Genomic DNA, 13,075 nt, shown 5'->3' on the forward strand with positions numbered 1-13,075 from the left:
TGGGTGCTGGGTATATGATGCTGGGAGAGGCACACATGAGTCATGCCCAGACCTTCTGCTCTGTTCTTCTGAGCTGGCAGGGTTCTGACCCCTCTGTCACTGGAACATTCCCTTTTCCTTAGATCACATCCTTTCTACATTAGCTAATGGGAGGTTTCTTGCATCCTGCATGAGAGTGTAGTGGGAAGCCCAAAACAAATTTCAGTAGCTCACCCCTAAAACTTTCGTGACTCATAATTCTTTGTGAAAAGATCATGTGGAGCAACAGAATTTAAGACCACCGTAGTTGTCTTCTCCACCCATCCTTTTTTCTTTGTAATTTTGTAACCCTCACCTCTCTTAATTTCTCTGCTTATGCGTCCTTCCTTGTTTCTTTCTTAATCTTCAACTTTTGCCTTTTGTCTAACTTCTTGTCTGCTTTCTTTTTTCTTTTCGCTTTCTGGCTTTACTTCTCTTTTCCAGCTGTGCAAACGAAGAGAGGAATGATTGTGTAACAGATGAGAAAGAGGAGAGCTTGAGACAGAGAGACATTTTCTGCTCCACTCTCTAAAAGATGGGGGAGTATGATAAAGAAACATGCCACCAAAGCAGAAATGGGCAGTTATGACAAATGGATACAAGGCTTTAATTCCCAAATACAAAACTTTGTTCCGGATGAAATGTAGCTATATCTGACAGACTGCCCGGGGAGACTTTGGTCTCATGAGTATTGCTCATCATGCCTATAAAGTACTATTGCAGTAAACTAATTGTTTCTTCCAAGCCCATCATTCAGCATATGTCAATATCATAAGCTTCTTGTGGTAAAGACGTCAGAGGGGGCTTTAGAGAGAGGTGTGGTCTACTGGTCCAAGCATCAGAATGGGTGCCACACCCAAGGAACTTCACCCTGTAATTATGGGCAACTGACTTACTTTCTTTTGGCCCAATTCAGCTCTGACGTAAGCTGACGCAACACCCACTGACTACAATATAACTTCACAGACCTTGTGCCAGCTTTCACCAGGGCTTAATCTGGTCCTTTGTCTGTTTTCCCACAAAATAGTGTGAGTAACATTTACCTGTTCCACACAGCTCTTTGAACAACACAAGCGCTATACAAATGGTAAATATTATTAGTCAATATAACACTCCATTGTGGGTGTTCATGATGGCACCAGTTGTCTCACAGTAATTTGTTGCCAGGTAAAAGTCATAAGGGCAACAGACTACCAGTCAAGAAGTGTGGTATAGATGTTTATGGAAGGCATGGAGGTTGACTTGCTACAAATAAGCTTGGGGAAACACTGTTGTATTGTGAAATTCTAAAAGAAGCAAAACAATTCCTCCCCCAAGATGTATTTGTAGAGCTGGAGTATCACGTTTTCTGTGAGCTTGGTTTGGTTAGTATCTTGTGGTCTGTTTCATGGGTGAATAAAAAAGTTGGACGTTTTTTATTTGGAATGACTTTAAAATGCTGGACAAAATTAGAGCTTTCTGATTGGCTGGTAATGAAGTCATAGCCATGTCTTGACTATATAGTAAATACACAGGTGATGACAACACTGAGCAGAGTAGCTAATTGTCTACCTTATTTTTATGTACTGTATAAATACCATTCCATAATGGCAATACGACACCTAAGGCCATATATTTCATGGCAATGATTACACTTCTCGTGTGGTTAAAGTCATTAATGCTGTGGGCTTGTGTTTTATAACACTTTCCAAGGTGTGCTCTTTTCACATAGAAAGGCAGTGCCTGTCATGTCTAATTGTTTAATTGTAACCTGAAGTCTAGTTAACTTAACAATGGAACAACTGTTCCATACAGTACTATCTAAGGTCCACTTTCCTCAGGATACTGTTATCATTCCAAGTGTAACTGTCTAGTCTAATAGTCTTTCTGCCATTTAGTATAATAAAATCTTAAAATGACCAAGTCTAAGTATTAGTGGTTTTTCTTGACTGCTTAATACTAAAATTATTTTAATTTCTTTCCTCACAATGTTTGCCAAACATATGGCTGGAGAACTAACTTTACCAAACCTTTAATGACATCACAATTCTGACCTTGCCAACAGGAATTCTGAGCTAACATGTTAACATGAAGAACAGATGAAGAACAATAAACACCAAGTGAATGCCTCAGTCCTTTGATATTTAATGTTTTCCTGTTATTTATAGAAGCTTAAGGTTGAACTGTCTCATTTGGTCACAAGTAGAATGCATTTGGGAGAATCAAAATGATCAGAAATTGAAGCCAGAATATGAGTGGCCAGAATCTGACATGTCAAAGAAAGGAAAGTCAAGGAAGCCCATAATGAATCTGCCCCGTTATGCCAAGCAAATGCCCATACCCCCAACATAAGTAATTTTAACAGAACAGACAAGTACCTACATGATAAATTACAAGACTAGTAGCAATATATGTTTCCTTCTGATTATCTTCACTTTCATGGAGCATTGTTGAAGATTTTAGCCTCCAAATTCACTTATTCAGATCTGAACAAGAGCACCAGATCCAAACTTTTTTCCACACCTGTCTAGCTTATGAAAGGTCAGATTTAGACATGAGTATAGATTGGAACGTCACAACTTGAGCCCACTCTAAGGTCAGTAAAGGACTGATGCATCATATTCATTATTTTGTCTGCACTGTTTAGACAAACTTGAGATAGCCAGGGACAGTAACTAGCTACCACACATGCATAAGAAGATAACGTAAGAATGGCCATACTGAGTCAGACCAATGGTCCATCTAGTCCAGTATCCTGTCTTCCAACAATGGCCAATGCCAGGTACTTCAAAGGGCATGAACAGAAGAGGGCAGTCATCAAGCAATCCATCCCCTGTCGTCTAGTCCCAGCATCTGGCAGTCAGAGGCATAGGGACCCCACTGCATGGGGTGGTATACATGATCATCTTGGCTAATAGAGTCATGAGCTTATCTAATTCTTTTTTTAACCCAGTTATAGTTTTGGCCTTCACAATATTCCCTGGCAATGAGTGCCACAGGTTGACTGTGCACTGTGTGAAGAAGTACTTCCTTTTGTTATTTTTAAGCCTGCTGCCTATTAAATTTATTGGGTGACCCTGGTTCTTATGTTACGTGGAGGGGTAAATAACACTTCCTTATTCACTTTCTCCACACCATTGATAATTCTATAGACTTCTATCATATTCCCCCTTAGTCATCTCCTTAGTCATCATACAGGTTCATCATGGCCCCAACAGGAAGTGATTTGCCAGGTTGGGTGTATGGCTAAATTCCCAGCTAGCTGGCATGCTTCCCATCACCAGCACACACTAGCCCAGAAATCTTGTGCTTACTCCACTGTGTGCTAAGACTGAGTGGATGGACCCATCTTCCTTTCTACTTGCTGGCTTAAAAAACCTAAGAGGTGGGAAGATGAATATGAAAATTAGCTTACATTGTAGCACCAGAGTATTGTCAAACTCCATTCACAGTCCTGAATATCAACCTAAGGAACAATTACAGTCCCCTGGGAATTTCTGACATTGTTTCCACACATAATGGGTTGTCCTTTATATTTAACTCAATATAAACAGCAAGATCGAAGGACTCCTTTCACGCTCAAATCCCAGTTAACTGCACATTTCAAGTCTATATTTGATTCTACAATAGTTCCATACTTCATCCTAAGGGCATCAACAAAGGTTGATGTTACTTTAGAACAGAACTGGTGAAAGTTTTTACTGATTTCTCTTTAGAGAATTTGCCATTAAAGTCCACACATTTCAAATGAGTTTCACTTTGAGTCTTTGGATTCATTTCAAACTCGAAACTCAAAACATAACATAATGTGTGGGATCAAAACCCATGAAAATATCCTCACAGCCCTCTGTCAAAGGAAACCACAGAGTTTTACCTGGCCCTAACTGTCACGTTTCATGAGAGATGGGTTGAGGACAGTTATTGGAACTGGTTTTCTTTATATTAGAGTTTGTGGTTCAAGTCTGAGGGTTGGGTTTAGGTTCAGTAGTGCCAAGATTGCCTGAGCTTTCCCGCCAAGATTTCAGCCTTGAATACCCTCAAGTGGATAGTCAAGAATTGCTTGGTAGTGTGTCACCCAAAGAAGATTCTCTTTCAGCTCAAGAGGTGGGTAAGCAAGTGCTTTTGAGCAGAATGGGTTTTAGTTCCATCCCCAGTGTCACCAAGAAGTTCTGAGTGGCCACAGTGTGCAGAATAATGAAAACCAAGAAGTTCTGGTCGGCATGGATGTGTTAAGGTACCATAAACAAGTGATTAATGACAATCACTTGCGATTTAGCAGCTTTTAACTCAACAAAATTGATTTAGTGATGGAATGAATTGAAAACTTTCAACAATTTATGTGACTAGTAAGTCTATAACAAGTCAGAAACTGAGGTCCATGAACAGCTAGCTACCATGACCTCTCTCTTGCTTCCAGTATGACACTCACACTGCATTGAGCTTCTAAGATCTGAATATAGATCAGCCATTTAGAACATCAAAAATTATGCTAAATGTCACTCTTTTGAAAAGATCTGGGCTCCTGCCCATGTTTGCAAGTTAACGTTAGCATATTCTTTAAAAAGCAGAGACATTACTGAATTCTTGTACAACAAGGGTGACTTGAATGGATCATTTAGTACTGTCAAAACAGACTGTTCTGTGATTAAGGGTTTGTTGTATATGAACTCAGGTTGCAAGTACCATAAAGCCAGGAGTTTCAAAGAGAAGAAACTACAAACATATTTCTTGTGTCTTCTGGGAGTGGCTCTGTTTAAAACTCTCTGATAATAAAATGTTGACGTCTCCATTGCTTTCTGCAGGAAGAATTTGGTGAAGAACAAAGAAGCCTGAATAAAAGAAAGGAGTTATTTATGATTAATTTACTTGAAAGTGATATGTGTGAGAGAGAGAGAATCTAGCCATTACAGACTATAAACAATTTTAACTACAAATGGAAAGTAGCCAGTACTACTGAAGGAAATGCTTGACTTTTAACTTTTGGTCATTTTTATTTTTGAAAGAGTGTTGAGAGAGATTAAAAGGATAAAGAGAAGGTCTAGAAGGAATAAAAACCACACATATGCACAAATCAGCATTTATAGAGCAATGCTTTATTATTTATAAAGTTGTTAAAATTGTTTAGACACAAGCTTACAAGGACATCTAGATTCATGTTACCACAAGCTTTCTTGTGAGCTTGACTGTCCTTAGGGCTTTTCCCTGCAGGACCTTTCCCATTCCTTAACATTGTTTCCTCTGCCTCTGAGAGAAATTGAAACTAATATGTACTCTCGAGATGCAGCCAATAAAACTGACCTGGTCTTGTTGCCAGGATAAGTCAGCAGAAGAGCTCTGCATCTTTGAAAAGCTGAAAAGCGATACAAGCTAATACGAATTGTTATAGGAGCCATGTCAAGGTTCCTGTACACAGAAAGGCTGGCAAAACTCAGGTGCATAGTGGAGTTCCTGTTATAAGCTTTGACTCTATCAGGAAGGATTATTTTGACTTTGTTTCATTTTTCCTGAGGGGATTGGGAAGTGCACTCTACCACCATGACAACAGAAAGAAAGCAGCTGAGAAAAAAAGGCATTTACAATTGGGGCTGTGAAACAGAGGAAGTTTGGTATTTCTGCAGTTTTGCTGGCATTCAAAGGGACATGGTTTTTCCTCCTAGATAATCTGTCCCCTCATCTTGGGACATTAATCAAAATGCATTAAAACCTAGCCAAAAAAAAAAGGTCAGTAATAGTCATAAAAAAACCAGAAGACCACAGTGTTCATCATCTGATGTCATGGACACACTCCTTGAGCAAAAGAACAATGGAAAGCTGCACCAAGTGCTCATTATAAATGTTCTTTTCCCTTTCCTTTAGTTTTGCAATTAAACATTTTATTTATCCATATTGTATCTCCACCCAAGAATAATGACCCCCCCCCATGCTGGACACCCCAAATATATTCCATTCATTCTGATGACTTGGTAAAAGTTACAGGCAAATTTAGTGACTAAGTCAAGGTCAAGATGAAGGGAGGAGGCACTTAAAAGCAAATATTGAAGTCAATGCTTAGCCTTTTATTCTTGTTAAAGGTTAGAGAATGGGTAATTATTTAGTAGTTTGCAGTTGGTTTTACATGAATTTATGAGAGGAAAATAGCTGTAAAGAAATAGCTTAATATCTATGAATACATCTTGCAAGCAGAAGACAAGGCATTGGTGGCACTGTTCCCTTTAGCCCTCACCTGCCAGTGACAGAGATTCCTGTACCTCACACACCAAAGGCTGTACTCTCCTCCCACTGTGCATACATAGCTCTCATTAATACTAATAGTTTCCAGGCACAAATATCCAAGGAAGACTCATCTGGAGGTATGGATAGAAAATTCTCGCTTCAGGAGCTGAATAGGTTTAATATGGGAAACCAGGTGCTTAGGGAGGTGACTAATAATGGCAACCCACGCAGAGTAGACTGGGAATTAACTTGTTTCCATTACAGAATATTAGCAAAAATGTTAGATCTCAATCCTCCTCCCGTCTCCCATGCCCAAGAAGCTAAGTTTTGCACAGTGTAGGTTTCACAGAAAGAGAAACCATGCCCTTTCAGGCCATTGGAGACACTCTGCAACCTCTCATGCAGCCCTGAGGAGGTAGCAGCCCTTTTTGGTTCTGCTCACTGGCTCTGTGGGAACAGTGATTACTGTTTCTACATAGCAGGAGATCCACCACAACTCTTTCTATGCCCTGCACGCTCCAACCCAAACCTCCTAAGGGAATTAATTGCCCACAAAGCTGGACTCTGTGGTGCACAAGGGACTACCTGCAGAGTCTCTATAAATTCTGTTCCTCCTGCATTCCCAAGCTCCAGAACTACAGATGGGCAAGGTTTGGCCCTTAGACATGGCATAAAATGTAGAAATGAAGTATTTTTCACTTTAAGGTTAAAAGGATAATAATAGTTAGCTTTTATGTAGGGCTGCTCACCAGTAGATCTCAAAGGAAGTCAGTATCATTATTCCCATTTTACAGCTGGTGAAATAGAGACATAGAAAGGTGAAGTAACTTGCCTAAAGTCACCCAGAAAGACAGTGACAAAGCTGGGAATAGATCCAAGGTCTCCTAAGTCCAAGTCCAGTATTCTGTTCTCTAGTCCACACAACCTAGGATTTGTATCAGGCTTGCATGTAAAGATGCCAAACCTCTGAACATCAAACATTCTAACTTCTTAGGTTTATTTCTACAGCCTTCTACATAGCCTGGGCTTCCCATGAAAGAAATGCTTGGCAACTCATGGCTTCAGGTCAGGATGAAACATTTTAACTGCAGCAAACTGCATTATTGTGTCCAACGAAAATGAGTCAAGGCTAGGTCCTGCTGGCATTGTTATTACTGAGGTGAGTGAGAGAGGCGACATATCAAATAGACATTAAAACTATTAGTGGAGTCTGACAGTAACCTTCTACCATATCCTGGAGGAAATATCACACTGCTGTCTCTACTCCCTGGTAGCAGAGTAGCTGTACTGATTATTAATGTTGGCATTTTTAATTCTAACAGTGTGATTCCTCCATTTTAAAGTGAAGGGTCTGTCAGCATTTGAAGACTCTCTGTTATTCCAGAGGTTTATAACTCAGCTGTAAATATTAACTAATGAGTTAAACAGTGAGATGAGGAATTACGTGTTATGCACGTCTTAAAAATAAATTCATTTAGCCAATTTAGTTATTAGCAAAAATAATTTAGTTCTTTTGGATGCTTTTTACCCCATTTCCTTTTCAATTAAAATGTGGGGTGTTTTTTTTAAGAGGACAAAGAATTAAACCACTTAGGGCCTAATTCTACTCTATTAACGTTAGTGAGAGTGGTATCAGACCCATCAATGTGTTCAGTTAAAAAGAAACAGTAACAGATTACTGAGAATGTACGGTCTACTCTTGATACTGAAATGGTCCCACAGATTGCAGGACAAAGGCTTTGTCCAAACTACTCATTCACAGCTCCCACAAAAATGGATACACATTAAAGTTCCTCTCAGGTCAAGACCACATGGAATAAGAATTCCTTGGACCAAATCCTTACGTAGCCTTGGACCTAGGCTGCAAGTAAAACTATAATACCAGGCAACTTCATGGCCTTTGTCATGCTACTTGTTGCTGTCGCTGAAGTCCACCAGAAGGAGGATAACAGAGATGAATGGTAGGTCAAATTTTTAGAAAATAAGAGTCTAAACTAGCCACTTAACGTCACATTTAAGCACCTAAATAAATGGCCTGATTTTCAAAAGAGCTGAGATCACTTCAGCTTCCACTGAAGTCTGCAAACTAGTATCCGGGCCCTTGTTGAGGAGACTAAGGGGGATAAAATTCCATCCTAATATTCAAAGATGATCAGCTCAGATAGAAAGGTCATAACATTTATAGATAGCAGCAATAGTCATTCAGCCCTTTCTGAAATCCAGCAAAATAAACAGGCTCAGAAACCTCTTGTATTGGTGTGTAAGCCTTATGATAATACTAGCCAATATAGATGCCCAGTGGAGATGTGGCTGATGTGAAATCTCTTTGCCAAAACAAGCTAGGTTATTGTTATAAGGAACTCAAACAATAAAATAGCAACTCAGACTGGAAAAGGAGGCTATAATTGCTGCCAAAACCCATGATGGAGGAAGACCTAATTAGAACAGGGAAGAGGACAGAAGCAGTGAGTCTACCAATGACCCATAACCATATCTGGTAATAGTGTGATTAATGCAGCTCTCCATTCACACACACAGTCCTGCACTAGAAATGATATTGACAGAGGAATGTTTTTCAGTGATGCCCCATTATATATTTTATATAAATTTTGCATGGGAAGCCAAAATCAATGCAACTTCCTCAAAGCAGTTTGGCATTGGACTTGTTTGGACACTGTTTCTATTCTTTGGCTTAACACAGAAAAGAAGGAGATAAAAGAAATAATCTGGCCTGTTACAGAATAAGAAAGAGGAGGTCAGTCTGACGATTACTGTTTATAGCTGCATCTGTCTGTCTGTCTGGCCATCTTAGTGTGACAAGTGTCAAGTTCCTGAGGAAAAGGAAAAGGAAAACTGCAGATTCTTTTCTTAGCTTAAGGGACTTTAAAGCAAAGAAAACTGAAAAGTTTGAACATCTCTCTAGTTTTGAAAGAAGATGAGGAGTCTGTTATACCTGCACATGTGCAGGGATGCAAAGTCACTGATTGATGAGTTTCTGTCAGGATTTGCTGACTTTGGAGAGAGCAATCTGCCAAGTTAGTTCTGACTGCTGCATTTTTGTTACACGAGATCCAGACATTATTGACAATGCTTTACCATTGGAATTAACTGACTCCAGTACATCTTGGCATTTTACTGGAATTCTGCAAAACGCTAACTTCAAGCAACTTTAGTGGCCTTCAGTGTCACATGCTACATATTTTCTCTAGTTCTGATCAGATACTGTACAGCTTAGGAAAGGTACCATTTACCCTCTTTAACCAGAAAATGTCAAAGTACATTATACATAACTGCTACAAGCAAATCTGTTTGATTTGCTAGTTCCAATATACCTTTTGAACATATACATTTAAAAAGACTCAGTATCATGTTTCCCATTAGTTATGCCTGAGTTTAAATTTCATTAATAATGATCAATTAAATACTGGCAAGAGCCAGCATTATCTAGTTGTTTACAGCATGGGTCTGGTAGGAGGCTTGTTTCTAGTCCTAACACAGTTGAAACTGTCTTGAAATTTGTGTTGCTGAAATTATGGATTTTTTTTGCTGGTGGAAGCATTAAGTGGCCTTCTGAGTAGAGCTGGTTGAAAAATAAAAAAAAAACCCATCTCATGTTAAAATTTTGAAACTTTCTGACTAGCTGCACCTTTAAGTTACTGAGCTATCTCTAATCAGAATGAATGTTTGGCTATATTTATCACCAACCAGATATTTCAGTTGCCCTGACACATAAGGAAAAGCTGGCACTGGGTTTTATATGCAGAAAATCAGTTGTTGTGGCACAGGTGGGCCGTGGAGTTTTTATATCATGTTGGGGGGGGGAGGGGCTCAGAAAGGAAAAGGTTGAGAACCCCTGCTGCAAGCATTACAGTGCAATGGTGTTCCCCTTTTAGATAAAGGTAATCCTTGCTATGCAACTGAGTTTTGCTGTTCCTTTGGGTGGTTGTTCAATATAGATTTTCATTGTATTCCTTTCCAGGCATATATTGCCCTCCCAATGGAACATGGATATGAGCTAAATTTTGAGAATTGCACACACACATAATATGCATTTGCAAATATCATGACTGAGTATGAACTAGTGGTAAATGCACACCAGAACTATCAGCTAGACAACTAATTAGGCTTATGTCAGTATTTTATATTTATACCGAGTCTTTCATCCCAACATTCCCAAAGTATTTTAGTACTACTGAAATGCATCCACTGTTGTGACCAATAGTGGCAACTAATCACAATACAATAAACTGTTCGAGGGAAAGAAAATTTTAGTAAAGGACACTGTAGCAAACCCTACTCTTATGAAAAATGCCATGGGATCTTTCAAGTCCACAAAGTGGAGACAAAACCTGAGGTTTTATTTTTCTTTTCTTCCTTAATTCTCATCCTAGACCCACTTCTCCGCTAGAGTAAACTGAATAATACTCAGTCTATGCTTCATCCTTTCCAATACACTGTTAAGAGCAGTTGTTGTGCAGAGAGCTAGTAAGTGCTAAAACATAATCACAATGCTTTCCAAACATTAATTAAACTGAGGACAGGTGCTAGCCTTAGAGAGGGAGAAACAACATAAAGGTGCTCTTTGTTTTGATATGAAATATCTATTGCAGATGTACGGCAGCACTTATCAGCAATAATTTAATTGTGGTCACTTTGGGCCAAATTCTGCCCTTAGGTGTGCAGAAATTTAAGTCAATAAGAAACACACACACTCAATCATGAGCAGAACCTAGCCATCCGAGGACTTGAACTGAGCAGTTCTGCCACTCTCACCCCTCGGAATCATTGAAGCAAGCTCCAGTTATCAGAGAGCATATCTATGCATGTTACTTAGAGTATAATCCTATTCTTTTTACTTAGGAAATACTGACAATGAACCATTTGGACTTTGCCTAGGTAAGGATTGAGTGCACACTGAATATAGGACTCAGGCTCTTTCCCAATGGGAATTTTGCTGGAATAAGGAATATTGAATAGGACCCTTAATCACAAAATAGCATAAACTTAGCAATAAACACCAGGAAAGAAGACCAGTAGCTTTCCATATGTTATATATATACTGATACTATACTTGAGCTTTAATACATCTGCTTAATACCCCATGGAAGGGCTGTGGCTTCTCATTCTAAGCTATTTCTTCCCATTCCCAATATGTGGGCTGAATGGTAATTAGGTCTGACCAGGGTAGCAAATTATAATTGAAAATGTTTCTTTGGGGAACCCTGTATCTTTTGATGATATCAAATATAAACAATACTTAAAACCATTACAGTGTCCCTTTTGGGACTTCAGTCTCCTCCAGTTTCACCAAATTGCCAAGAAATGCTATTAAAATTTGGCAGAACAAGCAAAGAAGCACTATATCACCATGTTTTGCATTCATGACATATTTAGAGTACAATGGGCCTCATTCTGATCTTGCTTACACTGATGTAAATCCACAGACTTCAATTGAATTACTCCTGGTTTACACTAGTATAAACAAGATCAGAATCAGGTCTAGCGTGTCTAATTTAACTTTATTCACGGGAATATTTTTCATTGGATTTTCCAACTGTTAAATGTATGATCAATGTTTCTTAAGCTTTAAAGAATTTGTAAATCAGCATATATGTTCCTTTCTAATTCGAAGTCCTGTGGAGATACCACCATCTACCTCACAGAGGTTTTATTTTATAACACAAATTAATTTTTAAAGTGTTTGAGCTGCACTGATGAAAGGCGCTATGACGTGTAGAGTCCGAGCATTAATAAAAACGAGAGTCATCTCCAGCATCCATCTGCAACTTTCCTAATGATAAAATTGTGCCCATAGAATATTTCTGACAGAGCTCCACATCCGAGGTTAATATCAGTGTTGAAGGTGTAGCAGTTATGGAATAAGTGGAAATTTGCTCCAGAAATCAAAAGCAAAGAATAGTGCTGGTCAGAAACAGATGGTAGTGGGAGCAGTACATAATGAGACTGAATGTAGCCAGACTATACATGCACATAGAGGAAAACACAGATCTTTAAAAGGCTAAAAATTATTAATCAAGACAAAAATGGTTCAATGCAGCTTAACAGTGACAAGTAATTAGGGAGGAGCTACTCAGACAAACAAGCATGTTTGTGAGACAGAGGTACTGAATGGAGTAAAAAAGTCTTAAATGTGCAGTGGGGGTATTGAATGGCTGAGGGGGATGACTAGCAATGGGATGTATAGCTTTTCACCTCTAGGTTGCTTGATCAAATCCTGACCATGTGAAATCCCCAGTGAAGGTCTAAAATAGCCATTTAAAAAATAAGAGCTCTTAATAAATTCAAAAGTAAATATTTGTATTTAATTCCATATTAAAAAATCAATAGCGAGACATTTGATTCAGGACAATGTTCAGGTTTGACTGAAAAAGAAATACAAAGAGCCAAAATTTTACATGGTGAAGAGACTGACAGAATTTAAACCCTACTAGGATGTGTGCACCATTATGTAACTCGTGCCTGCTTGGTGTTGTGCTCTGTCCCCGTCTAGTGGCACCCAGCCCAATAGAGATTGATGAGTCTGCTACAGCCTTGGCTAAAAGCTGAATATCTGTTGACTCATACACTAAGCTTCAGAGGTCCCAGGTTCGATCCCACGCATCAACGACCAGAGTCTGTCAGCACTGCAATTACATATAAGAATTTTTTGAGGAATAAGTCTGGACAAACGGAAGGTTGGAGTCTGTGTGAATAACCAGAGAAGAGAGGGATCAATGCAAATTTCACCTGCAAATGAAGAGTTCTACAGAGCTGGTAAAAGCCAAGGGGTATAAGTTTAATGTAAACAGGACCTAATTAAATTAAAGTTTGCCCATATTGAATTCTTTAAAATGATTTCAAGCTA

Source organism: Lepidochelys olivacea (assembly GCF_965140295.1).
Source record: "Lepidochelys olivacea isolate rLepOli2 genome assembly, chromosome: 9".
NCBI lineage: Eukaryota > Metazoa > Chordata > Testudines > Cheloniidae > Lepidochelys > Lepidochelys olivacea.